General features: G+C 43.2%; 1 protein-coding gene across 2 annotated transcripts in view; it reads right to left on the minus strand.

Moving 5' to 3' along the window:
- The window catches only part of LOC122518969 (homeobox protein homothorax), a 331031-nt gene that overhangs the window by 15341 nt on the left and 288914 nt on the right, over window positions 1-26776 (minus strand). The window lies entirely within an intron of this gene.

A 26776-nucleotide genomic window follows, 5' to 3' on the forward strand; every position in this document is an offset into this window, starting at 1 on the left:
ACAACAGAATCTTATGAATAATAATTATTAAACGCGCTCTTTGGTATTATTCCCAACCCCCAAACCCAAACTGAATCCAACCAAACCCTTCGCGTTCTTCTCTTGTCCTGTCTCATCAAGAAAATAACGCTATTCTCTCGATTTCTCACGCTCTACTTACGTTCAAAGCGTGTATAACAAATAATCGATACAAAATCATTTAATCTCGCGTATCTTTTTAATCTAATGAGTCAAATCTACAATTTTTAATATATCTCATTTATCGAAATATTTTTCTTGAATATTCGATGGATAGTACGTTAACGAAATTATCGATGGAACGTGCCGTAAAAATGGCGATCGAGAGGAAGGAGAGAATCGGAGTTAGGTTGAGAAGGGTAGTAGTATACGAGTAGAAGGAGGGAAAGTGAGAGGGTGGGCTAGTGGTGTGGGGAGGGGGAAAGGGAAGAGAGGGCCTCTTCAAAGTCAGGGCTATCGTCGGATGAAAGAGTATCTCGCGTGCATAAACCGAGGGCCCCTTTCCAGCAGTCCCGGTTCTCCTAAGCGTCTCTGCTTCCCCTTTGCCGGCGTAGGCAGCGTGTCACAGACAGCTGACTACCAACCGCCTTCCTCTCCGCCCTTGGTTCTGCCACCCCCGCGGCTGAAATATCGCCCGAACAATGGTGAGCTACCCCAGAGAGAGAGAGAGAGAGAGAGAGAGAGAGAGAGAAAGGGACGAAATACTACTGGCGACTGCCCGAACTCTGCCCAAGTACCATCCTCTCTCTCACTCTCTCACTCTCTCTCTCTCTCTCTCGTGTTCAACTACCTCTACGTCCTTTCACGAAACTCGCAAAAACCACTAAAAATATCTTCGTCGGAGGAAAATTGAAGTTCCCTACGTTTTCGAGATCCCTTGAAATCCTGCGCTTGGTTACTTGTGTTCCTGACGTTTCACTAATTTAATATATAATTTAATAAGTTAATTAATTTATTGTATTTTATTAGATTGCTCGGAAGTTTGTGAAAATTTTTTTTAGAAATATGTTAATAGAATAAATTAATTGGCACGAATTTTATAATATCTTTTATATGGCGTCTCGTGTAAAGAAATAATTTATTAATCTTGTTATTATTATTATTATTATTATTATTATTATTTACAGTATGAAACGATCGAATATATAGATTAATGTTTTTCATGGTAACGAGGAATATCCGTACGAGGTGAGCATATTGTTATCGAGGCGGTTCCCGGCGGCACCCTAGATGACAAAACACTTTTCATTCGCGCTCCTCCCCGTGCTTTCACGATTTTAATGCAGTTTTGATTATGAGAGTCTCTGGGTGGGCTGGTGTCAGTGAGGGGTAGTTTCTATCTCCTGGCATGGCACGAAACAGACCTCCCATTTCGAACGATCGTACGTGTTTTTAATGTTGCCGAGGGTTGAAGGAACGTCCCAGCTCTCTTTGCTTTGTCATCGGGGAGTGGAATTTGAATTTTTCATGAAAGGAGATACACGCTCCTGTTCCAGACATGATTATGAAAAGAGAAAGAGAGTGTGAAAACGATACGACTAAATTAAATTCTCCCTTAAATTATTCCAATTCTATAACGGATTATCCATAACACATCGAAATATATTCTAAGTTTTAAGAAAACAAAATAAAGAAGAGAGAGAGAGAGAGAGAGAGAGGGTGGAAGGAAGAATAGAAAACAGGAAAAAATAGAAAAAAGAACATAGGACGTTGCCGTTGGAGAAAAATCGCATAAAACGCAGGGTTGGTGTCTCCCGCATGACCTTCCACGTACCATGACTAAATTTACTGCGCTTTGAACGCATGCATGAATAATGTTTGAATTTGCTTATCCTCGCGATACGAAAATTATCGACAAATCCTTTTTTTATTCTTTTGGAAACACTTTTAAAAAAACAAAATACATATATTTCGAGACATTTTCGTTTTTAATCGGTAGACTTTTAATGGGTAACATTTGATAATAATAAAAAACGGAAATTGCGAAAGTGTGTATATAGGTTCGTCAAGATTCGTCGTTTCGACGGTATGCGAACTCGATAACGATGATTACTGTCGTGCTAGCAACATTTACTCTTCGTCGGCATTCGCAATTATCGGAGAGCTTCCATTAGTTAACTGCAGTCGATACACGGCGCACCAGGGTCCTCGCATCAAAACATCATTACAGTCCGGACACAAGAGAGAGAGAGAGAGAGAGAGCGAGAAAGATAGAAAGGGGAAAGGGGGTGTGTTCCCAGTACTATTGGTAATCAATTTTGCTCCTATAGCAAGCTAGCATCGAGAGAGGCACGCTAATGCGGAGCTTCGACGTTCACACCGCATTAGGGAAAAGCAAAGAGGCCGTTCCATAATCATTGCCCATTAGAAAATGTATCGAGGATCGGTCATGTAAGTTCGCGATGACCATATTTTTTATATTCTATTTCATTCTATTCAAAATCTAATGACACATTTTTATTTGTCTTTATGGTAAATTTAAATCGTGCACAACGTTAATCATATATCATAAATAATATTTTCCAAATATTAATACTATATACAATAATTCTGGGATGAAATGGTAATGAAGACACTACTGTTTTAGACTTTGTGAATATAATATTAAACAATAATTTAAAAATGACTTTCCAATCGAATTAAATAATATCGCGTTTATGGATCTCTCGGTAAGATTCGTAAAAATATATTAAGTTTTCATTAAGTAATAAAAGTAATTGACACCTCGTTCGATTCAAATCACGGGTAGCTCTTTTTAAATGTATATATACATATATATTGAAGAGAAGGAGACGCGAGTAAAGAGAAAAAGAGAAAGAGGGTAGGAGAGAGGGAGGGTTAGGCGACGTCGATAAAAGGTTATCGTCCTATCCAGGTGTAAAAGCGACGGCCCCGGGCTCTCCCGTGTTATAAATCCAGATACTCATAATCGGGTATTGCCCAGCGTTGCATTTACGATCGATAAAATCATTTTATCCGCGCATAATGCGCCAACCGATTCACGCAACCGTTCCTGCCGATTTCTTTTCTTCCTCCATTCTTTTTCTTCTTCTTCTTCTTCTTCCTTTTTTTTTTCTTTTTAGTCTTCTTCGATCGAACCGCACGATCGCGATTTTATTGTAATGTATTCCAAACGATCGTACGAGAATCTTTTGACTCCCCTCGTGCTCGGCTCCTAAGCTCGTGCAAGTAAGGAAGCAAGGAAGGAAGGAAGGAAGGAAGGAAGGAAGGAAGAACGACCACGCGACATATATTCATAATTTCCATTGGACAAATTCAATGAGCATTGTAGAACCGTACGCATCGCGACACCGTGTAATCGCGTTTCCTGAACGGCTAAACCCACCACCGCGATGTTCACCGAGTGCACTCTGAATTTCCTCCGAAAATTCGCGTCCGTCAGTGGTCGAGCTTCGTCGATCGTGCGAAGAGCCGATAATAATAATCGCTAAAGGGTTGCTTGCTGAAAGGCTTATCGAAGGCTGATGATTATGAACGACGACGAGCGGTGAACCGTAAAGATAATACGAGTCGAATACCGATGCTTCGTTTACTTAATTAAACGGAGAGCATAGAACGAACGCGAGAGAGTGAGAGATCAAAATGGAGTAGACAAAAATTGCGAACGTTTGAACGGAAAAAAAAAGGGTGTCGAGGGATACCAGGGGCTAGGTGAAAAATGATTCGATGCGTCTGTCCACTGGCTGCAGTTACCACCCCTACTACTACCGATCATATCCATTTCGTAGCAATTCAAAAATTCGTCCATCTGTTATTCCAAACGTAATATCAATAAAATCATTCCAATTGCTATAGCGCGAATTTAAATCGTTTCTTAAAATTCCCATAGAAAAGGTAACACTTTTTGTTTTGTTTTCTAGAACAAATATAGATGAATCGGAAAGGGGCAAGGGAGAGAGGAGGAAGAGAGTGATAAAAATTCGTACGGTCTGACCTGGTAGCGATGCCGTGCTACTGGAGGTGATGGAGTAGGGAGGTGGAACGCAACGAACGAGGCCGGCGATCGCGCGTATCGGATACGCGTAGACAGCTTATGTGTGTCAACAAAGCGATTTAACACGCGACGTGTCACTGATAGCTACCGCTGGCCGGCCATTGGCGACGCCGACGCCACCGACGCCGCATGGCTGCGTCGCATCGACGTTGCACCGCCTGTGGATGGGTGCAGCTCGGCTGCGTTTAATCTATGACCCAGCCGGTTACGGTTTTTCCCAAAATTCCGACGTCCACCACCTCCTACCTCTGCCCACCCCTATCCCCATACCCCGTTGCCCCCTACGTTGTCCCTCTTCCTAGCCCCTTTTCCGAGTGAACCCTCTCACCACCAGCACACAAGTCTCCCCCCACCCTGTTCACGCGGAATTTATATAATTGTTTTGCCGGCCTCGCCACTAAATCCTGTCCCGTAGCTCGATAGTGCTCGGCGCGTCGTTTCGCGCTGATGGTCGTTTTGTCGATCTCCCCAATAAAAGGATTTTCAGAGAAATTACGGTTCCATATAGTCGGCAAAATGTACGACCTGAGACTCGTGATACTTCTCGTCGATTAAATTCGAATTGACCTATGATAATATTCCCGGGATAGATCTTGGGAAGTCCGAGAAAAGATTTTACAATATTTTCTTGAATTTTCGATAAACCCAATAATAGTACTGGCAGAATAAACTACGCGAACAGTCGAATAGCCAAGAGCTTGCTTGAGCGAGACGCCATTTTGAGGGTTCGATCCCTCCCTTGGACTGCTCACTTTGCGAAGACAAGTTATTGGGTCCGCAGCCGTCGCACAGTGCTCACCCCCAGGATTGTAGTAGGTAGCCGAGTACTCGAGCCGATTGTCACCGGCCACCACCTTCCTCAGGGTCAGACTCATTTCGTTTCTAGGGTCGAGGGGTTGATACCCGTTACGCTCCTGCTACCTAACACCCTTCGCCACCAAGCTCTTTGAACACCCTTCTCGGTAACAGCAGCCGCGTTCTCTGATTTCCAACAACTCCCTTCCTCCTGTTATCGTCATCGCCAAGGCGTCAGCTTGTAACAGTCTCTTAAACTCCGACACCCAGGACAGTCTATGTACCAACTGCTGACGCACTCATTATCTACCGGGTACGAGCAGACAAAGCAACATTGTTAGACTCGACAAACGTAAATCTACGAGGTCTTTTTTTTGCCAACCGATAGTAAAATAGGAAAAAAAAATAAGTCGCGTAAAAAGGAACAGTTTGGTCGTTCATTTCGAGTAGCCGATGCACGCACGTTGACACGCATTCGCTAGGAATAATTCTAAAGGGCGTTGTTCCTCCCTAAGGCACGTCGAGGAAGGACGAATATCCTCTTCCGTTAACCGTCGGATCCGGACCATCGAGTCTCAAAGGTTTCCACCCCTACGTCGCTGGAGGATCGTATCCGGCGTACGTTATTGTCGAGCCTCGAGAACTATTCCCTATTCCTGGCGTCCAAACACATACGCCGCTTATATATATATATATGTGTATATATGTGGATGTTGTATGTATAGACATTGGTGGAACAGCACGCAATATAGCGGACATGTGCCGAATCGAGGAGAAATCTTCATAGAGCGAAATAGAGAGCGAGAGAGAGAATATGGAAGGGTGCTCGTTATTTAGCGACAATGTGTCGCGCATAGAAACGGCCTTAAAGCAGTCAATAAACGCCGTTACGCGGCCGCTCGAGACCCCATTGGCGATGGCTATGCTGCTACCCCTCTAAGGCCAATTTCGTCAGATTTCGGGAAATTGTTGTTACGTCCGAGAACGACGTCCGGCGTCGCGAATGGAATCGACAAACTAAAGGGGATGAAAGAAGAAAAAGTGTCTAGTCCGTCTACTCGTTTCTTTCATCTTCTCATCGTTCTTCATCTTATTCTTTTATCTCTGTATGTTAGAAAGAAATATTAGAAAGAGATATCCTCGAACGAGAGGATCACCTGGACCAGCAGCATCCACCCACCCAGCAAGTAGCGTGTGTTTATGGGTCGGGAAATTTGGAAAGGGCGAGCATCAAAGTACCCAACCAAAAACGAACCTTCCACTCGCTCCCCGAAGGCCCGGTTCTCCTATTAACTTCCTACGTGCTGCGACGGCTAAATGTTCCCCTTTACGCGGAGATAATGAAAATTACAAATAGCATCGCGTCGAACGTGCGTGCTAAAGCCGATGGTTCGGCACGTGTGCGTAAGTCTGCTCCTGGTTTAGGTTACCTCATCGGTGTGAGGGAAAACCCATGGATGGTGTACAATGCTAAACGGCTGACCAGTTTCCTCGGTACGAAATTTGACCGTACCTACTGTCGGACCGAGTGTACGTGGCACTGTTAGTCGTGCCAACCTCACGGAGAATCTATGGTCGTTACTATCATATGCACTGGATGCAACAACGTCACGTGAACACATCTATACGTATAATCGAGAACTGCCGATTATTATTACAAAGCTTGATATCACCGTGATCGGCTAAGGAGACACGATCACGATTATTATTCCAACGATATCGAAATTCAGCCCGATCTCGGTTGTGCACTGCTTACAATTAAGTTTAATATAGAATTAGAAATACGAACGAATCTAAACGGATTACTGCAGTTCCTTTTCTAATTCTTTTCCTATTTTATCAACGTTTACAAGCAAAAACTCTTTCTCTCGTATCATGGCGTATACAGGAAATTAAGAAACGAAGGGGCTTAGGACATTGCAGTAGTGGTTGTGAAGAGAGAGAGAGAGAGAGAAAGAAAGGGAAAAGGGTGTTCAGGACATAATAACTTGCGCCTGATCCGCGACTAATCATCTCGTTCTCGGCCTTGATTGCAGCAATACACGATCTCGCTCCCTTCGTTGCTTTCACGGTATAGAACTCGAGGGTGTGAGTTGAACGGGCTGGTATGCGAGTAAGGGGGTGGAAACAACACGCGCGCGCGTCGGCAAAATTAGTTTTCCAGATAATCATCTCACGGTATTGTGCGTTGTGTGTCGTACTTTCCAAGCGAGAACGAGTTCTCTCGTTGGTCGTAGGTTGCTGGAGGGTGGTGGAAGGTGGTGGAAGGTGAAAAAGGCGTAGGAGCTACGACGACGTAGCCGTTGCACCGGATACGCGAGTACCGCACGCGGCTTAAAATATAAATGCGGATTAATCCGAAATTACGAGGCGGTGCTCGATAAGGAAGGTAATTTTCGTGCGGCATTGCGAGAGAGAGAGAGAGAGAGAGAGAGAGGGAACGTTGTCGGGACGTTAACTACCTACTTTTCTGATTCAAATGCGAAACGAATATGGAGATCTTTCTACTTCCATTCAAGTCCCTTGCGAATTTATGAGAAATTTTCGTGACGGGAAAAATACTTTTTTATCCTCTCGACTCTTCCAATCTTTTCTAACAAAAAAAAAAAGAAGTAATTCCCATTTCCAATGTCGCTAAATCTACCGATTAACTCGCATCTTATTCTCAGTCCTTTTTCTTTTTATTTCATTAAGTTCTTTTCTTAATTTTCTATAGAGTCGAGACGTTAAACAGATCAGAAGTAAGAAAAATAAAAATGATAGTCAACCGACGCAATATCCTTTTGTATATCTTCCCGGAGAGCCCTTCTTGGTTGTCCCAGCGCCTTTTCGACGTAACTCCGGTCGTGATTAATGTTGCCGAACAAATTGTCTAGAAAAACATGTCGTAAGCGAGGCCAGCGGCGTACACCCTCACGGCAGTGCACCCTTTATCTATCGCGTCCCGAGCCACCCTTAGTACCCTCGAGCTCGCGTAGGGTCCCCCTTCGCGTTTCAATATATATATATATATATATATATATATATATATTACTAATACATATAGATACACATTTACATAGACGCATAAGTATATACATATATATACTAAATACGCAAGGAAGAGAGGAGGTACGTGTATACATGCCTGCATACATACATTACGCAGATGATATCCGAGTAATCCGATTTACTTCGACTTCGCTATCAACGTTCGAGCCTCCACCCATTCCGGGTAATTATACACCGGCATGGATGCGACATCGTCGACCCCTTCGAATCTAACGACGGATTAGAAGCACTCGCTCGAATAAGCGATTCGCATTGTCGCCTATTCGAGCATCGCGAAGCCTACGATCTCGTAATTGCCATCCTATCAATTCTTATTGTTCAATCGAACCGTTCGATCATCGATATTTCTATCCATTTCTTTACTTTCCTATCTATCCGCATAACATATCTACGATTATGATCAATTATTCCAAGAATCGTATTCTAATGTTCTCGAAAGTACAACACGAGTGGTATTCCAAGAGAACACGGACTACGCCGTTTCCTTCGTCGTTTACAAAAATTTCCGACAAGCTACGCAGGACACACGAGATATCTTTCTCTCTCTCTCTTTCTCTCTCTCTTTTTCTTTCTCTTTTGCTCATTCTCTCTCCACTAAATCTTTCACGATATCTCTCATCTCCTTGTTTCCCACCTGCGAATTACAAATTACCAGAGGACTCGTAGGACAGCACCGGTCCCTGTCGTTTTTTTCCTTCTCCCCTTTCCCTCTCACACCCTTCTTCTTCTACCCAGTTTCTCATTCTCTTTCTCTATTTTTCTTCTTGGTACTTTAGATCTTCCTGATTCTTCTCGGCAAAAAGAAAATATACAAAAATAAAATAACTTGTACGAGGCTGACGAAGGACACTCGTAGTGGACAGCGATAACGCTAAGATCATAAACAGAAGCGTAACTTTTGCGAGCAGGTGTAGACGATACGCGTACATTTATTATACCATATGAATCATTTTTTAAGTATATCTACCAATTAAAAAACGCCTACTAATTTATATTACCGAATCGAACACAATCTTATCAACAGAAAGATCGACGAATTTTACTTAAGTTATTTACGAAGAGGAATTTTTAGCAGATGGAAATAATATCGAAGTAAAAGTATACGAAAATAAGAAGTGAAAAAAAAAGGGTGGGATAATAATTAAAATAGGGTAACCAAAGAATACCAAAAGACAAAAAAAAAGAACTAAAGAAAGAAAAGGAAGAAAGTTGGTAGCAATTTCGTAGTATTATTTACATCGGCGTGTTCTAAACGCGACGGGGTTGTGCTCGCGAAGCTTAATACCGCTGGAGCAACGAGCTGAGACGGGAAAACGTGTGGGTGTAGAAACTCGTGCGCGTGAGTGAACGAATGAACGAATGAACGAACGAACGAATGAACGAATGAACGAATGAACGAACGAACGAACGAACAAACGTGCAAGCATATGCTCACGAAGAACGCGAGAACGAAGCAACGAACGCGGGATACGAGCCGTCGCATAAAGCCCGGATTTTATTACGAGAGGATTCAAATTCCGCGCACACGGTGAGCTCACTCTACCGAATGAGAGAAAGAAAGAGAGAGAGAGGGAGGGAGGGTGGCAGATAGAGAGGAAGAGGACGAGGAGAACATAGGAATATAAAAAACTGTCCAGGACTACTCGCCGAGATCCCCACGCCATAGTGTAAACCCATAAACCACCGCGTATTCTATTTCGCGTGGATAAAAAAAAGAATCGTCGATCTCCTCTTAGCACTGTCTATCTTTCTTTCTTTATCATTGTTTTTTTTTCCCTAGAGGGACAGGATTTTTATAAATAGGTGTACTTTTTAATGTTGTTTCGTCCTATTCTCTTCCTTTCTTTTTTTTTTAATCCTATTAATAAATGAGATTTATGTATTTACTCGGATACAATGTTTCATATTATCTACGAACTCTTTTTCTCTAAAAGGGAAAGAAAGTTATTTCGGATGAGCAAGTTAAATGGGACAGGTTGAATAGGTCGGCACGCAGTTGTAAAAACATCCTCGGAGAAGATGTAGGGAAAAGATTTGACGAGGAAAGACGAGGAAAGATGGTAAACGTGACGCTTTAGGGCCATCCGGTGAACGAGCGGTCAATCTAAAGGAGCCCTCCTTATCTCGTTTCTTTCTTTAAGAAGAAACATAAGTTTACCACTACAGTCCCACCCCCGCTCCGGTACTCGTTTCGTGGTTGTCGGTGCGAAATCCGAATAAAAGGTGGTTACGCACCGCGGGCGCCTGGGATAAACTAAGATCCAACGAGATCCAACAAGATCCAACGAGATCCGTCACGATGGATGAGACGAGCACGCGATTATGCGCTTAAGAAATGGCCACGCTCTCTACCCCGGTGGTTTCCTCTTTTCGACGCGTGCCTCTCTCTAAGCTTATGAAATATAACAGTGGTAGTTTTAAGAGGGACAGGATCGTTGTTGTTGAATGATCTCTTTTAAAAAGAAAAAAAGGAGAATAAAGTGTTAGCCGATCTTAAATCGTCGACATATGCGTGCATCGACGAGGTCAAATTCGCCACGGTATCTATAATACTCGATAAAACTACTGGAGTATAGTAGTTAATAGGCAAAGTAATTTTCTATCTTACTCATCCTCTTTGTCAACCATTACCCGCAATGTGGCGGATTAGCCGCGCGTAGATCGAAAGGCTGGAACTCTCTCTTGTAGCCCTTTCGAACAACCCTTCGTCTAAAGGGACACGAAAGAGACAAGGAACGAAGGGTGATACTCGTTCGAGTGTAATCGCGCTCGCAAAACTCCATCACACTTTCCTAATAGAGCCCACGAGGCAAACACACCGACGTGGATCGGAGAAGCGAGCCCTCTTCCGATGTGCTTTGTGCTTTGCGTTCACCTACGTACTACAATACTTACAACACAGAAAGCACGCTTCTCGCTTACCCGTTACGTTTCCGTTTAGTTCTCGAGAGGGTGTGTTAGTTATTCGCGACGCGCATTGATAATCTGGACGACAGGCTTGATACTCTCCGGGGAACGAGGCTGGTCAACTTATCGAACTTATGACGTCGTTTCACGAGTCCAATTACGCGTTTACTATTCGATCTTGTTGAGTAACTTTGCAAACTAGCTTTCTAATTTATTTCGATCGACCAACTTTATTAATAACAAAGAAATATAGAATCTACAAAAATGATACGAATGGCCATTCGTTTTCGTCATCTTTTATATTACGTTTCTACGGTACCCGTTTAGTTTCACTTTCCTATCTTCATAGGAAAGAAGGTGGAAGAAGCGAAGGAAGATAAGGAAGAGAAGGAGGAAGGTGGTGGTGGTGGAAGACCGCAGGTGCGGCGGGGCAGAATCGAGATTATCGGCGAAGAAGCAAACCGGAAACCGGTATCCCGAGCACGAAAGTCCTCCATCACTCTATACGTGGAGCGGGTTACGCCGCCATTGCTCGTACGAGCTCTACGTAGCGAACACCCGCGTGCAGTTTCCGGAACGCTGCCCTCCACCGCCACCTATTCCTCCTCCTCCTCCTCTTTTACCTCCTCTCCCTTCTCGACTACCTTCTACGCCGCCATCACGTGCTCCTCCTCTTTCAACCACCTTCAGACCCATCCAACACATAAGTGCATGTATACGTGCATTGCTTGTCAGGACACACCTACGTCTGAATTCGAGAACGTGCCAGAGACATCATTGCTCGAGGGTGTGCGAGATAACACGCGTTAAATAATACGTCGGGATTGGTTTTCTACGATTTTTCATTCAGCTTGTTAAACGTTAGCACCAGATTTTCCTACTTTTTGATAAGAGCATTTTTAGGCCAACGAAAGTATCGTCAGAGTGGATCCTCCGTTTTGAACCATCGTATAATTTTCAATCCACTGATTGAAGTACGAAAAGAGACGTGGGTTGATAAGTCATCGGAGTCTATCGTTATTCGATGAAAAGAGTAATGTTACTCCATTTGAGAATAGGAGCATGTATAGGAGTAGAATAGTGCAAGTAAATAGGCGAGTACGGTCGGACGCTCGCTCGCTCGCTCGTGGATGGCTTAGTTGCCGCGATGGCACACCTGTGGAGCAAATTTACGAAATGTTTACGACCGTCTGAAGGGGCGTCCACCCCCAACCTACTCCCAACTACCCCCGGCGGCACCCTCCGCGCGCACAATGCCGCGTCATTCGGTATTATTACATCGTCGCTATCACCATCTCGTGGAGACGGCGGGAACTCTCGAATACGTACTTTCAACCCCCTATTATTCCTCTCACTCTCACCCTCTCAACTTGAACTCTTGCGATCTCTCTTTACTCTCGTTGCCAGACAAAATTCGATCGTCTATCTCGTATTTTGGAAAATGATCAAAAGACGCTCTATGGGTCGAAGGAAATGTTTAGATACGGCATCGATCAAATGATATACGTCAATCATTGAGAGAATATATCGATCTTTTCTCATTTTTGCCAACACCTACTCCAACCCCCGCTTCGACGCGATCCCCTTTTCTCTCTTCTTCTTCCTCCTGAGTTATGAATGCGCCCAATTACATCTTAAAAGCTGTGCCCCATTAATTTTCACAGCTGCTGCCGCTTAATTGGGAACCCGGCCTGATAATAAACCCTGCGAGCTTGCACCCGGGCCCCACTAGCTCGTTTATGGGCTTGCGAAAATTCCATAGGATCGCCGAGTCGACTCGTCTCGTCTTCGTAGACGATGCTCGGCATCGATCTAACAGCAACACAACCAACAAACCATCAGCTTGTTCTTCAGGCATCCCTTTATCACCATCATACGCGAGTTTACCCTCGTTCTCGTTTTACGACTGTGACCTTGATTCCTGTAGACGTCACCGTGGGTTACCCATGAAACTTCTCGCCCGCCATTGCTTCCTTCCTTCCCTCCTTCCTTCCTTCCATTCGAGCAATAATCGATAATCAAGCCCCGTCGTCGTCGTCGTCGTCGTAGTCCTCCTCTTCCTCTTCCCCACCCCCTCTTCTATTTCCCGTTAAACACCGTCGTAAGAGCCAACATCTCGGTCGGTCGTTTTCGCGAAGTACGTACGCTCGACAAATTTTCGATCTATCCTACTCGCGTGGTTATCGTAAAGCTCAGGAAAACAGCTATTCGAATTCGTAAAAGAAAATAGCACGATAAGAATAAGAGGAAAAAAAGAAAAATCACGAAACATGAGAACTTGTAACGAGGAACTCTCTGTACAAGAATTTCTCGATGCGTTACACCCACCAGGTTTGCTTTCTCGTCGCGCGAGCAGAGTAAGAGTAAAAGTAAGAATAAGAATAAGAAGAAGAAGAAGAGGAAGAAGAAGAAGAAGACGACGACGACGACGAGGACTAAACTTCTTCGTCGTCTTGCAAAACGTCTCGCGGTAATATTACCCGAAGCAAACGACCAGGTAAGGCCGTTGCCGAGCCACCCAAGTGGACCTTGTTAGCACGGGTATCCCGAGACTTACCACCCAGAAATCGGAGGAGCGTATATACACACCGACGCATAGACCAGAAAGAGAGAGAGAGAGAGAGAGGGGAGGTGACTTCTCAGGGTGGAGGTCGAAAGATAAATAGAGCCTCCTTCGTGGCTTCATTATCGAAATAAAAGACGACCCATACTACGTGGGCTTGTACAACGAATATTCTATTCGTCTGAAAAAAATGTTTTTATTACGGTAGCGACTTTTTTCCTAGGCTTTTTCTTTTTTGGCTACACTTATCGTCGAAGGGTTGGTACGCAAAAAAAAAGAAAGAGAAAAGAAATAGAAGAACGCGTTCTTGTCGGAGAAAAGGGCAAAATAGCAAGAGAGGCAAGAGTGATGCATGGGGTTGTCGCACGTTGAGTCATGTGTCATTGGCTCGCTCGAAATCGGGAGAGTGCCGTATGCCATCGGGAAGGTCCCTCTCTCTCTCTCTCTCTTTCTCTCTCTCTCTACCCCCATAGAAAGGAAGAGGAGGAGAAAAGAAAAAAAGAGAGAAAGAAAGATCGAACGGGGGGAAGGTGGGGCAATGGCCCGTGAACCACCGCTACGGCGTAATGACGCGGCTCTTCTTTCAAAGATTGCATCGCAGGAAAAGCTCCGGAGCTAGCAACCTTCTCTCTCTCTCTTTCTCTTTCTCTTTCCCGTTCTTTCTTTCATTCTTTTTCCTTCCAATGGTGGCGTACCTACCCCAGTCGGTCGGTTCTTTCCGCGAGAATCGATACGATGGCTCCAAGAATCCGGGGATTTAACGTTAAAATATCGAAGAAAATAATGGCCGGGTATAGGTAGTTGGATATTTTTCTAGAACAAACCCTTTTGCTTCCTTCCTTCCTTCCTTGCCTACCTTCCCTTCCCTTCTATTCTCTTCTATTTCCACGATCCGTTAATAAATATAGCATCGATTCTCCTCCTTTTTTTTCTATCCTAATAATTTTATAAATACACGCGTCTTCCGACTACCGGCCGTGTTTTTCTTTGTTCTCTCGTGCAAAAGAAAAGAAAAAGAGAAGTTAACCCCTCGTATCGTTAAAGAGCAATTTTCGTGAACGATCGTCCATTTTTAGTCTAGCCGAACCTGAACACGAAAATAGTTGAAAGGTTAGTTCGAAAAAGGTGGTCCCGTTGAAATCGTGGAAAATCGATGGCAGAAGTTCGACGAGGGGCTCGGCTCGGCTTGGCTTGGCTCGACTCGGCTCGTTATTGCGCCGACGTAAAATTACTGAAGAAATATCAGCGCGGTCCAATAAGAATGAAAAACGGGGCCGCTGACTCCGGCTAAATTAAACGCAGAGAGTAGAATAAGAGAAATCTTGGGCTGTGATACCTCCGGCCGAGTTCCATGACTTTTTCTCGAAGAAAAGGAGCAAGAGGAAAAAGAAGAAGAACAAGAAGAAGGAAAAAAACAAAGTATAAGAGGTCGCAAAAAAGTGTGCAAACCATGGAAATACAAATACCAAAGTCGGAACGTAGGAATAAAGTAGCGAGCAAGAGGTAAGAAACTTTTTAAAGCGGTTTTGATTTTATTCCCTTCCTTCAACGGAATCTTGCGACCCTGTTCGCAAATAAAAGGTGGAGAGAGAGAGAGAGAGACCGAGCTCTCGGTGTATTTAAAGTTATAAGAACCAATTTAAAAATCCACCCGGCCACCTCTTTCATCCTTTCCATCCGTGAAAATAAGAAGATTCTCTATCTTTTCTCTTCTCTTTTTCCTATTTCACTGAAAACGAAAATGAAAGAAAAAAAAAGAGAGAGAGAGAGAGAAAGAGACAAAGATGGTTCAAAGTTAAATCCAGGAATCTTAGTTAAAAGAAGCAATTATAGAGCGAGCCGAGTACAAGGAAAGAGATACGAGTGGAACGATAAGGAAAACTGATCGTTCTCTTTCTTTACTTCAGAGAGTCGTCTTTCAAGCCGCACGATCGACCAACATTTTCTTTTCTCTACCCCTCTCTCTCTCTCTCTCTCTCTCTCTCTCGTCTTTCCATTTTCTTTCTTTCTTTCTTTCTTTCTTTTCTAACAGTAAGTAAGAATACCCTCGGATCGGTAAAAGCATCCTGCACTCTCTTACTTTGTACTTGTGAGAGGAATCGGACGACAAACTTTCGCTCGAAGTACCACTTCGTGGACCATATTGAGACGAACTTCGAAGAACGAACTACTCTCTTACTCTTCTCCCCTTTTATATTTCTCATTCCTATTTTTCTTTTCTTCTCTCTTTCTTCCTTTCTTTCTTTCTTTCTCATAAATGTATCTCCAAAAACGTGAGAAACTTATCAAATACGTCTGAGTTTGCTAACATCGATGAAAATTCCATATCACTTTCTTTGCTCTTTTCTTTTTATTTTCTGTTTTATTTATTTTTCTTTAAATAATAATATTGATCGTATATGTAAATAGTATCGTAGAAATCAATTTGATCGGGTAAGTTATTCTTTCGTGCTATTTGTCAATGCGGATTCATCGGACACGAGAGTGACATCATCGCGCGGTACAGCATCCCTCTCTTGGAAAAAAAATGTGAGGGGAGAACGAGTGAGAGAGAGAGAGAGGGAAAAGATATCCCCGAATTCGCGTTGGCATTTCAGGCCTAATTTTCACGAGCGAGTGATCGATCACGGCCGTTTCTATCGCTCCGATTTATTCGTCCTACGTTAGTTCGACAAACACCGAACGCACGAATACGCTTTCACGAGAATCTATCTCAATGGGGATGAAATGCGTGCTACTGACGTTAGGGTAAGAGTTCTATTTTAACCATTCGCCTACAATATTCACGAGAATTCCTAATCAACCTATTTCATCTATCTTCAATTTTTCTCTTTCTCTCAATTATATATATATACGAAATAAAAGTTTCACGCGAGCAAAATTGTATGCACGATCGATTAATTTCGCTAAATAAAAATGAGATAAAATTGACGATTCAACGACATTAAACATTTTTATTTTACGTTCATCTCGACTATTAATTAAACATTTATTTTTAATAGAAAGAGTTAGGTACCCATCGAGAGCTTCGATAGTAAAATTGAAAAAAGGAAAAAAACTTTCTAAAACAGAGTAAATCGCTATTGCCTGTGAACGAATTCACACGTACACATGTATTCGTTATTTATTATTTTTGCATTGTTTAAAAAAGTGAACGTACGCGTAGGAGATTTTGGAAAAAAATATGATCGATACAAAAATTGAAAGCAAAAAAAAAAAGAAAGATAAAAAGCGAGAGAAGAGAGAGAGAGAGAGAGAGAGAGAGGTTTAATCCGCGTATTTTCGGAGTTCCGCATTCCGGTCTGTTTTGCGCGGCAGTTCGTCATCTCGTTGGATCCGCAGTCGGGCGTAGGGCCAGCCTGGTCGGAGATCGAGGAGAACAGAGAAGAGAAGAGAAGAGAAGAGAAGAGAAGAGTGAAGAGAAGAGAAGTGAAGTGAAGAGAAGAGAAGAGAAGAGAAGAGGTGGAGGTGGAGGTGGAGGTAGAAGAGGGTGAAAGAGGAGGGTGGCTCGGGGCAGCGTGTTTGCAGATCCTCTATCGGTCGCTTCAGCCCCCGATCCGACGTCCCAAACCCCCGTATTCATCCCCAGCATCCGCCCCCGAAGCCTCCGATGGTTTGGGGCAGAGCGGCAGGCGGCGCGAGGCAGATAAGAGAATTGCACTGTCAAGCCGGAATGATATATTTGACCAACATTTCCATATAACCCCAGCTAGAGATTCCCTTTCTCTCTCTCTCTCTCTAATTCTCTTCTCTCTCGGTCCTTCCTTCTCCTTCTTCTCTCTTTCTCTTTCACTGGGTACATCACTCTCTTACTCTCCGATTTTTCTTTTTCTTTCCCTTCTCTGTCTCCCTCTTCCTCTCTCCCTCTCTCTCTCTCTCTCTCTTCCTCTATCTCTCTATCTCTTTTTCTATTTCTTTTCTTTCTTTTCGTTTTGCCAGTCCCGCTTACACCTACACACGAATATTCTCTACGACGTATCTTCTTGCCTTCCTTTCTTCCCATCTTTCTATCTCTCTATCTTTCTCCCTCGCTAACACTTTTTCTACCCGATTCGCGTCTTCGTCTTTTTCACTTCGACTCGGCAAAACTTCTAAGTATCCTACTAACTCCGACGAAAATAATTTCTTCCTAGAGGAATTTCGTTTGATTACTTTTTTAGTCGAATATGTCGTATCGTAAGCAGATAAGAAGGAAGCAAAAGTTATAGGACGAATTCTGTGGAGATCGGACTCGACTCGGCTCGGGGCAGCCGAAAAAAATCGTACGTGTCATCGCGACGTTGCAACTTTCGTAGCAACCGGTCGTAGCTGCTTTATTCTCGGCGACGATCAATCACTCGGCAAAGGTATATACGCGAGCGAGCGAGCAAGCGAGCAAGCGAGCGAGCGGTGGATGAGCACAGGTGATGCGGTTCATCAAACACGATTTACCTATGCTACTTTTGACGCCGGTAAACGGCTTGAGATTTCAATGGACACGGATGCTGTGACTTGCCAACGATACCTTCGGACCGCCCATGTCGCGTCTCTCCCAGACTTTCTTCATATTATTATTATTTTTATCTGTTTTTCTTTTTCTTTATCCTATCGGAGACAAAAGAACGAGACAAAAATGTCAAAATTCGATTTAGATGAAATTGGACTCTCCAAATAGTGCCTTATTTTTCTCCCACGTAATATATAGAAGAATAAGGAAAATGGGTTGGTGATAGGGGAGGAGTAGGAGGAAGAAAGATAGAAGGAGATGATTTTTCAGAGTTCCATTACGCGTACCGTCCGATATCCTCGTAACGGCGATTTGTCAAAAGCGGCGTGGCGCCTGTCGTTCGTCTTTTAACGTGGTGGTGCGTCGTTAACGAAAGTAGTGGAGGGGTAGATATAAAGATAAAATAAATATATATATATATAAAAGAAAAAGAAAAAGAAAGAAGGATGCCAAAGGTTCTCGAAAAAGGAAGACAAAGAGGTTCGAAACGTACCTCCGCGATATTATCTCTGCGCAGTGGTATAAACCGGAGAAAGACGGACAGACAGACGGACAGAGAAGAGAAGAGACGACACCCCGTCGGGCGCTGCGAGTGTTAATTTGAATCGAGAGAGATTACGCGTGGACTCCCCGTAGGGAGCAGCCATTTTGTATCAAAATGTCGATAAAGGAAGTCGGTGGTCAAGAGCAACTCCTACCCTAATCGTTTGACTTGAAACAAAAGGACTAACGCGTATACATATATAATTCTTTTTCTCCGTATTCGCGACAAGATGTTTTTTATTCTTTCCTATTTTTTCTTTTTTTTTCTGGAAGCGTAACCTTGAACTTGCTACGATCTCCTACGAAATCCTATACGGGAACACACTTCCAGTTTCGAATTATTCGCAAAGCGTTGTTGAACATCCAACGCGTTATATCATCGTAGACGTCGTGTAATTCTAGTGTACGCGATCCCTTTCCCTGCGAAGACTCCGCACCCCATAAATATCACTGAATCATTCTTGATACCCACGGTGTAGATATTCTCTCTATGGTAGAATTCGCGTACCCGAGTTTTCCTTTACGTTTCTTTTTTAAAGGTCATTCCGATATAGATACTCGATGAAGTTCGACAGGCATAAATTTTCCTCCGACATTTTCTAAAGCAAAGTTTTTAGATTTAACTAAATTATACGATTTCGTAAATAGTATTTCCTAGCGATAAGCGGAGGCGTGAGAAAACAGAGGATAAGAGAGAGAATATATGTGTACACGCATGTAATAACACGACCAATCAAATACTCGCCGAAGCGTTTGGCGTTATTTGTCTCTGCGGAAGACGAGCGGATAGCTGAGAGAGAGAGAGAGAGAGAGAGAGAAACCGGGAATTGTTGTTGATGCACGCACGATTTAACTATCATTGTAGGATTCACGGTAGAGGAGAAACCCTGAAAGCTCAAACAACAGCTAACCCGAACAGAATATTCCCGCGAATCGATAGAAATCCTATTGAAATTCGAACAAATATTCTAATTCAAAGTTAACCCGATCGTTCAATCGATCTTTTTCCTCTTACGTAAACGGGTGTACAAAACAATATAGATATCAAAGAATTGATTAATAATCGAAGGGTGAAACTCGGAAGGAGATTAGTAAAGGTTTCGAGGGTTTGAGCTTCTTCTGGATTTCGGCAAAAGCAAGAACGAGTCATAATCGGAGTCTCCCCAGCGTGACGGTAGAAGAAAAAGTTAGCTTCCGACGGAAAACCAAGCCTGTACTACGAGCACGCTCTTACCCTTTGTATCGAGCATGAGAGCATGTTTATTCTCACCCCCACCCCTTATCCCTAACCGAACCCTGCTCCACTTCGTTTCTCCTCGTCGAAAAGCAACGCGTAACGACGCGTACAGCCTCGAACGAACAACCCCTAACCAACCACCCATCCACCCCCTATCGTCTCTTCGTATACGTCTTCGTTCACCCCCCTGTCCTCAGCCCTCTTTAACTTGGTCCTATTAGCGCAATGACGAGTGAACTATGACGTCGAAGTTCCGTCCATCAACGAGGAGGAAAGAAACAGGAATAAAAGGGAAGAAACGATAGCCTTTCCGTTTCTTGGTAATTCTTGTTTTCTCGATGGTGGTGGTGATGGTGGTGGTTTGTAACGCTTGACTCAGCTTCGATTTCATTTCAGAAGGAAAGAAACGTTTCCGGTCAGCTTGCGTTCACGTTGCTCCTCGAGGGCAAAAGTCTAAGCCGACAGGCACATTCGACGCATTTCATAGGAATTTCCTTAGCTTCTCTTCCACGAGAAACTCGATTCGATTTAACTCGCGTATACGAGAAAGATAGGTGGATAGGTAAGAACATAGAAGACGGTACGGAAACATTTTCAAAAGCTTTGGAAAAGGGAGAACTTGATCTCTATCTCTTTCTCTCTCATTCTCTTTACTATTTAGAAGAGAATTTTCTCTTTGATCTAGTACCATCCACTCTCCTGTCCATAGACTAGGATGTTAAGTATTAATTTCCTAAGGTCGCTGGTGGTTTCATTGAAAGGGCTTTGCGTACTCACGTATCGATGCGTAGGACTCGATGGTAGATTCAACGATTTACTCACCTGTAACAAAGAGAAGTATAAATTGTTAAAAAAAGAGTCGATTAAATAATTGGACAAATATATATTATCTTAATTAATCTGTCTTAGATATAGAAAATATCTATACCAAATGTTTCGATGCTTGTGTTAAGAAAAAAAAAATAAAAAAATAAATTGCAAAGAGTATCGATGCGATATTAAATAATCTATAATCATCCTAATATATATATAGAATGATATAAATTTAAAACAGATCGAGTAAAGGTAGAGGTGGGGGGATTGAATACAGGGGAGAATGCGAAAGGTGGATTACATCGAAGTTCGCATTCGCTCGGCTATTATTACTCGCGTGTGGATACAAGCAGAGTTGGTTCTTAGGTTCCGAGAGGTCAAGGACACCGATCCTGCTGGATCTACCTCGTCCAAGATCCTGCGAGAAGGAGGCAGGATGCTGGAGGTACACGGGTGGCAGGAGGCTCTTCTTGATGGAGCCTCGACAAGTTTTACGAGTAGCTTCGCGACGAGGGCCCGCAGGACACGGCCAACTTAAATGAGCAAAGAGGAACGAGACGTGCAAGAGGGAAGGAGGAAGAGGGAGAGAAGAAAAAGAAGAAGGAGAAAAAGGACACTTTCGTCTTGTACTTCGGCAAATTCGTGAGATGCCAGACGACGTGAGAGAAAGAGAGAGAGAGAGAGAGAGATAAAGAGAGAGAGGGATCTTTTTTATTATTTGTGTCGTTGTTCTTTTATTTCCATTATCTTTTTCTCTTTCTCTTTCTCTTACTTTGGACTCTCTCCTCGCATCGTATCAGGTTCCACGGCGCGGTAGGTACTACCCTATCGCGATCTTCGACATTCCATCCCGTGAAACCAAAGTGTTCGTCTTCCTTCCCTCGAAGTATCCACCGAGAGAAAAGCTTTCTTTAAACGACAACGAGCTAAGAAAGTCCACGACGTTATCGGCGAATTATTTTTTCGAATCTTTCGGGAAAAAGAAAAAAGTAAAAGGCTATAAAGAAGGAAGCCTAAATTTAAGGTCGATCAATCGCGCGTTAATCTCGGTGAGAAAAATCGTTGAGGACGCGATCGAAAAGATTTTTCCCCTTCTCTTTCTATCCCTTTTTTTTTATTTCTTTTTTTACTTTCTCAATTACAATGATCGTACCAATACAATAATATCGAGTGATCACCGTTGTGTTCTTTTTTTTTATTCGAAAAGGAATATAATGGTTTGTCTTGATTAGCATATCGATTTCTATTTCGTATCGAAGGAACGAGACGTTTAATAAATCATCGGAGGTGTCTCGTAAGAAGAAGAGAAGCAAGGGGGAGGAAGAGGAGGAGGAAGAGGAGGAAGAAGAACTTTGTAAGATTAATAAAGCAACGTTTATAACCGATCGAACAAACATCGATATCCTTCTTAACCGACTACTTACTAATTCGTCTTGTTAAACCGGTACACCTGCGAAACGTTATACATTATTCGATTCGATAATATCATAAAGGTAGAAATTCATCGATAGAATCATAGTGAAAATAATGTCGAATAAAGCCTTTCACCTGTCTTCAACTTTATGCAGGTGCCAATGTACATTGAATCAGCTATATGAAATTAATGATCAACACCACAAACTTTTTATTTTATTTTAATCTTCCACGTGTAACTCGTCTTAAGATACAGAAATATTTCATATGTTAATCATCTCATATCTACTCTCTCTCTTTCTTTCTTTCCCTTCTTTTTTTCGCTATTCGAACGAATATATTTCGATGAAATTAAAATCATCGTTATAACTTCATAAAAACAGATAAAAATCTATAAACCTGTCGTGTTAAAAACGGAAAAAAGGAAAAAGAAAAAGATAAAAGTAATTATAAATTTCGATAGGAAGTTATGTCGTAACGTCGAATAAAAAATTCAACGTTTTGGAAAAAAGAAATAGCATTGGTTACTTAATTTTATCGGGGTATTTTTATTTCGTCGATAATGCCAATTAGAGGTGTAACGTTAGTTAGTTATCCGAAAGAATAGAAGGAGAAAATAAAGAATGAAATTCCGTCCGTTCCTTGAATAATTGTAGGCGGTATTACAGGGAAGTAACGGAGGGAAGGAGGAGGGAGGGAGGAGGGAAGGAGAATCGTGGGTGAAACTTCGCGTCTATTATTACCACGATCGCAAGAATGCGTTCTAGCACGGGTGAGAGAAGAAGATAGTGATGAGGAAGGGCGGGGAGAGGAGGGAAAGGGTAGAAAAAGGAGAAGTGTAGGAAACGAGGTGAATAAAAGTGGAGGGTGGGTGAATGGGGAAGGGGAGAACAGCCCCCTACTTACGTAATTTTAAATTAAACTGTGACGTTTTCAAATTAACGTTTTTGCCCGTCTACTTTCTCTCTCTTTCTCTCTTTCTCATTCGATCTCCCACCAGGAAGGTTCTCCCCCTCGGGCGGGCGCGAAACCCGCGCTAGAGCCGAGGTAGAAACTTGCGTTATTACAGCGGGGATTTTTTCGCGTCTCCGTTCTTCGTTCTCCCGCACGGTCGTCGGGGCGCGGAAGAGCGCGCGTAATTTAGGTAGCAGGAAATTGGTTTTCTCGACAATGAAATAGAAGAATGCGACGCGACGAAAGCCGCCGAAGAGGAGCTTCGAAAGGATAAGGGAAAGGGAGAAAAGGAAAAAGAGGGAGAGGGAGAGGGAGATAGAGAAGGAGAAAGACAGATAAAACATTTTCCTTCTCTCTCTTATTTTCTCATTCCCTATCTCATACCTCGTTACAAGTGCACAGTTTTAACAGCTGCGAAAAAACCTCTCCCGTTCGTACGCGTACATCAACCTACATGTTAAAAAACAAAAAAGTGAAGGAAACTAAAGTGAGAAAAATGAGAGTTGAGGGTTGGGAGGGAGAATCAAAAGAAGGGTCGGGCGACTCGCGGCTTTTTATTATTAAGGGCGACGAGCGTGTATTCGCATGTTTGAATGGCTACTACTCGCGGCAATATCCAACCAACGGATTTCCCATTCATGGAATTTTCGTCGTCGTCGTCGTCGTCGTCGTCCTCGAAAACGAGGAGAAAGCGCGGAAAGTAAAGAATATCCTATTGTCGTTTGCAAAAGCGACGACGTGTCCTCCTCTCACGCGGATATAATAAAGAAAAAAAAAAAAGAAAAGAAGGTAGACGACGAACGTCCAATCCTTGTGCTTGTTCCGTCCTTTCCTGAGGATAGTTTGCGAAATGAATCTACTTTTGTGTCTACTGATTTGGAGAACAAAGAACTCGCACACGATCCATCCCTACATGAAATAGGATTGATACGAAATTTCCTCGCGGGAGTAATGAAAAATGGAGACTATTTGGAAAAGAAATCTAGATGTAGATGAAGAGGGGGAGGGAGAGAGGGAGAGAGACGAAACAAAAATAAATAGAAGAATGATTTTCGAGGTACGCACGCGAGATCACGGAAGCGCAAGTGGACGCGCATCGGTGCACTCGACGGAATCGACGATAATTATCCGTCGCAACGATCGAAGTATCCTGTGGTGCTCGAGTAGCATTATCCTGAATCGTTTCTCTCTCCCTCTCCGTCCCTCTTTCTCTGTAGCTATCTATCGTTCTCTCTTTCGGGCGCATCCTGTGGCCTGAGAGTTCGAGACGGTGACGTTTCGCCGCACGATAACGCGCACGCCCGAAACGAAACGGTCGTAATTGTTCGGTCGTCGAGGGCACTGAATAAAATAGAAGCTACCGGTCGGTGTGTCTGTCCGTCTGTCAGTCCTACTCAGGGCTGTCTGTCCGTCAACTTGACGTGGGAAGACGCCGCTGGTTCCACCCCAGAAGGTCTGCTTGCCTGCCTGCCTGCCTGCCTCGAACCACCGCGCTCCTACCCGAAAGCTAGTTACGATTGTTGCGGAGAGAGAAACTCGGCTTGGCACAACCAAACTCACGACTCGAATAAGAGCAGGAGCTGCTAAAGGTGAAGGGAGGAACAGGACGGCGGGGCAACGGGGACAGGGAGTTGAGGGAGGTCGAACTCGGCGAGTCATGCGAGCCCTCCCCCGTCTCCACCCGATCGCACCGACCAATTTCACAGTCATGCAATCATAATCAACTCGAGATAATAGTTTTCTCGGTGCATCCACCGCCGACCGCTGCTTCTATACTCGACTTCCTCTTCCTCTTTGGCGATAAAAAGATAGAAAGAGAGAGACAGACAGACAGAAGAAATACCGACGAACGCGGAAGAGAAACGGATAATATTCTTTCATATTTTTTATTTCTTTTCTTATTTAAAAACACTCATGTACATTGTATCTACCCGTATTTACTTTGCATCAGGTCTTCAAACGTGTCTCGTAATAATACTATTTATGGTGTTTCTAAAACGATTTTCAAATCAAATATATCCGTCGCGTAATGCACAACGGCGTAGAATTTTATTTTTCTGCATACACGTATATATATATGTGTGTGTGTGCGTATGCGAGGCACATATAATTACCTATATAGGAGAATGGAAAGAGTGGATTCCCGTGGGGTATATCGAGATCGAGATCGAGTTGTGCGAATAATTAGACGATCCTGCTCAGAGCGTACAAAGTCGATTAGTCACACGACGGGTGATGTTCGCTGCCGGCGCGGAAGCACTGCGCGGAAGGCTTTAGTATAGACAAGAGAAAATAAGGGATTCTTCTTGTTGTTCTTCTTCTTCTTCTTTTTCGACTAACAGTCGAATCGTTTCCCGTGGAATTTCACCGAACGATCGTCCGAGAAATCATCGAGATATCTCGCGTAATTCCAAGCATCCTGCTCCAATTACAACCGTCTGTTACGAGTTCGAATTCTTTTTTTTTTTTCCTTTTTCTTTCCTTTCCTTTCCTTTTTTTTTTCTTTTTCTTCCAGGCGCACGCGAAATCCAGCCCGATAATTGCGAGCGCCACGATACGGGGTAACCGCAACGAAAAAAGAAGAAAAAGGAACGGGAGGAAGAAAACGAGAGAGAGAGAGAGAGGGAGGGAGAGAAAAAATAATAAAAAAAGGAAAAAGTAGAGGTCAACAAACCCAGTTTGGGGTGAGAGAGCGACAAAGTCAAAATATGTCAATGACTGGAGTCGTGGTAAACCGCATAAAGCGTTACTCTCGGCTTCCTAAACTCGAAATACTGAGAAAACCGACAAGAGGAAAGAAAGACAAGGGGTTGGTTGCTAACGTGATACTACAAGCATATACAATCGACGAGGGGTGTTTTTGGTCATGCGAGATGACGTGTCGACAAGCCTAACTACATCGTGTCGGAAGTCGTCGAAAGTGTGCGCTGTAATATCATAGGTGACCACCTCGTTTGTGGACTATTCAAAAATGAATCTAATTGATGTTAGGTGTATTCCTTTTGAAAAAACGAAACAGGAAAAATCCGGTCGATGATTTTACAATCCCATAACTATTATCTTCTTTCTATATTTTTGCTTCTTTATTCTATCTGTCAGGAAACGAAAACAAACAATGAAACAAACTTCAACGGTTAGATCAACGTTTCCCAAACGTTTTCGTTATTTTATATCATATTATTTTAAATAGACATTTATTAAACTCGATGAATTGCACACAATGATACGAATTTAAATAATTTTTTTCTACTGACCGGTTAGTGGGCCGCAGCGAAAACCACAGTTAGGGAAACCCCGAACTAGAGAAAGATAGTGGAACGATTTAATCGCGTTGGCTCGTCTACGACGCGTGATTAGACAGCGAAGGAGACGATCGCTTTAGAGAAATTGGATGAAGAGGACTCGTTGACAATGGGATTCAACGACTAAGAAGGAAGCACAAATTTGGTATATGTAGGTGAAAGGAGGGAACGAGTAAGAGTAGGAGAGTAGGAGAAGAAGGAGAGGACTAGGGTGCATTAGCCTAATCTAATGACGCAAAGAACTAATAAGAGAGCCTGCTGAATCCGTTTCCCATTCAGAGATCCCCCCCCATTCTCTTAGAATCTCTTCTTCTTCCCTCTCTCTCTCTTTATCCTCCATCAAGGACCTTCCAACACTCTCCTTGCATTCTCCTATTCTCCTCCTCGTCCTTCTCTTTCTCCTGCTCCCTCTTCTCTTCCTTTTTCGCTTCCTCCTCTTGCTTTCGGCCTCCATCCCTCGGATCGTGGATATCCTATCTGGTGGCCGTAGGGCTAATGCATCGCACAATAGATCAATTACATACATTAGTGGCTAGGAGGATAGCCGAGGGTGTCCGTAAGCCTCTCGTACTCCCTCTTCTCTCTTCGTCTAACTTACATACTGAATATATATCTTCCTCAGCAGGAGATATCGATGTATATCTACAAGATAACATTACTAAACGATTCTCTCTCTCTC

This window comes from Polistes fuscatus, unplaced genomic scaffold (genome assembly GCF_010416935.1).
Source record: "Polistes fuscatus isolate 324 unplaced genomic scaffold, CU_Pfus_HIC Scaffold27, whole genome shotgun sequence".
NCBI lineage: Eukaryota > Metazoa > Arthropoda > Insecta > Hymenoptera > Vespidae > Polistes > Polistes fuscatus.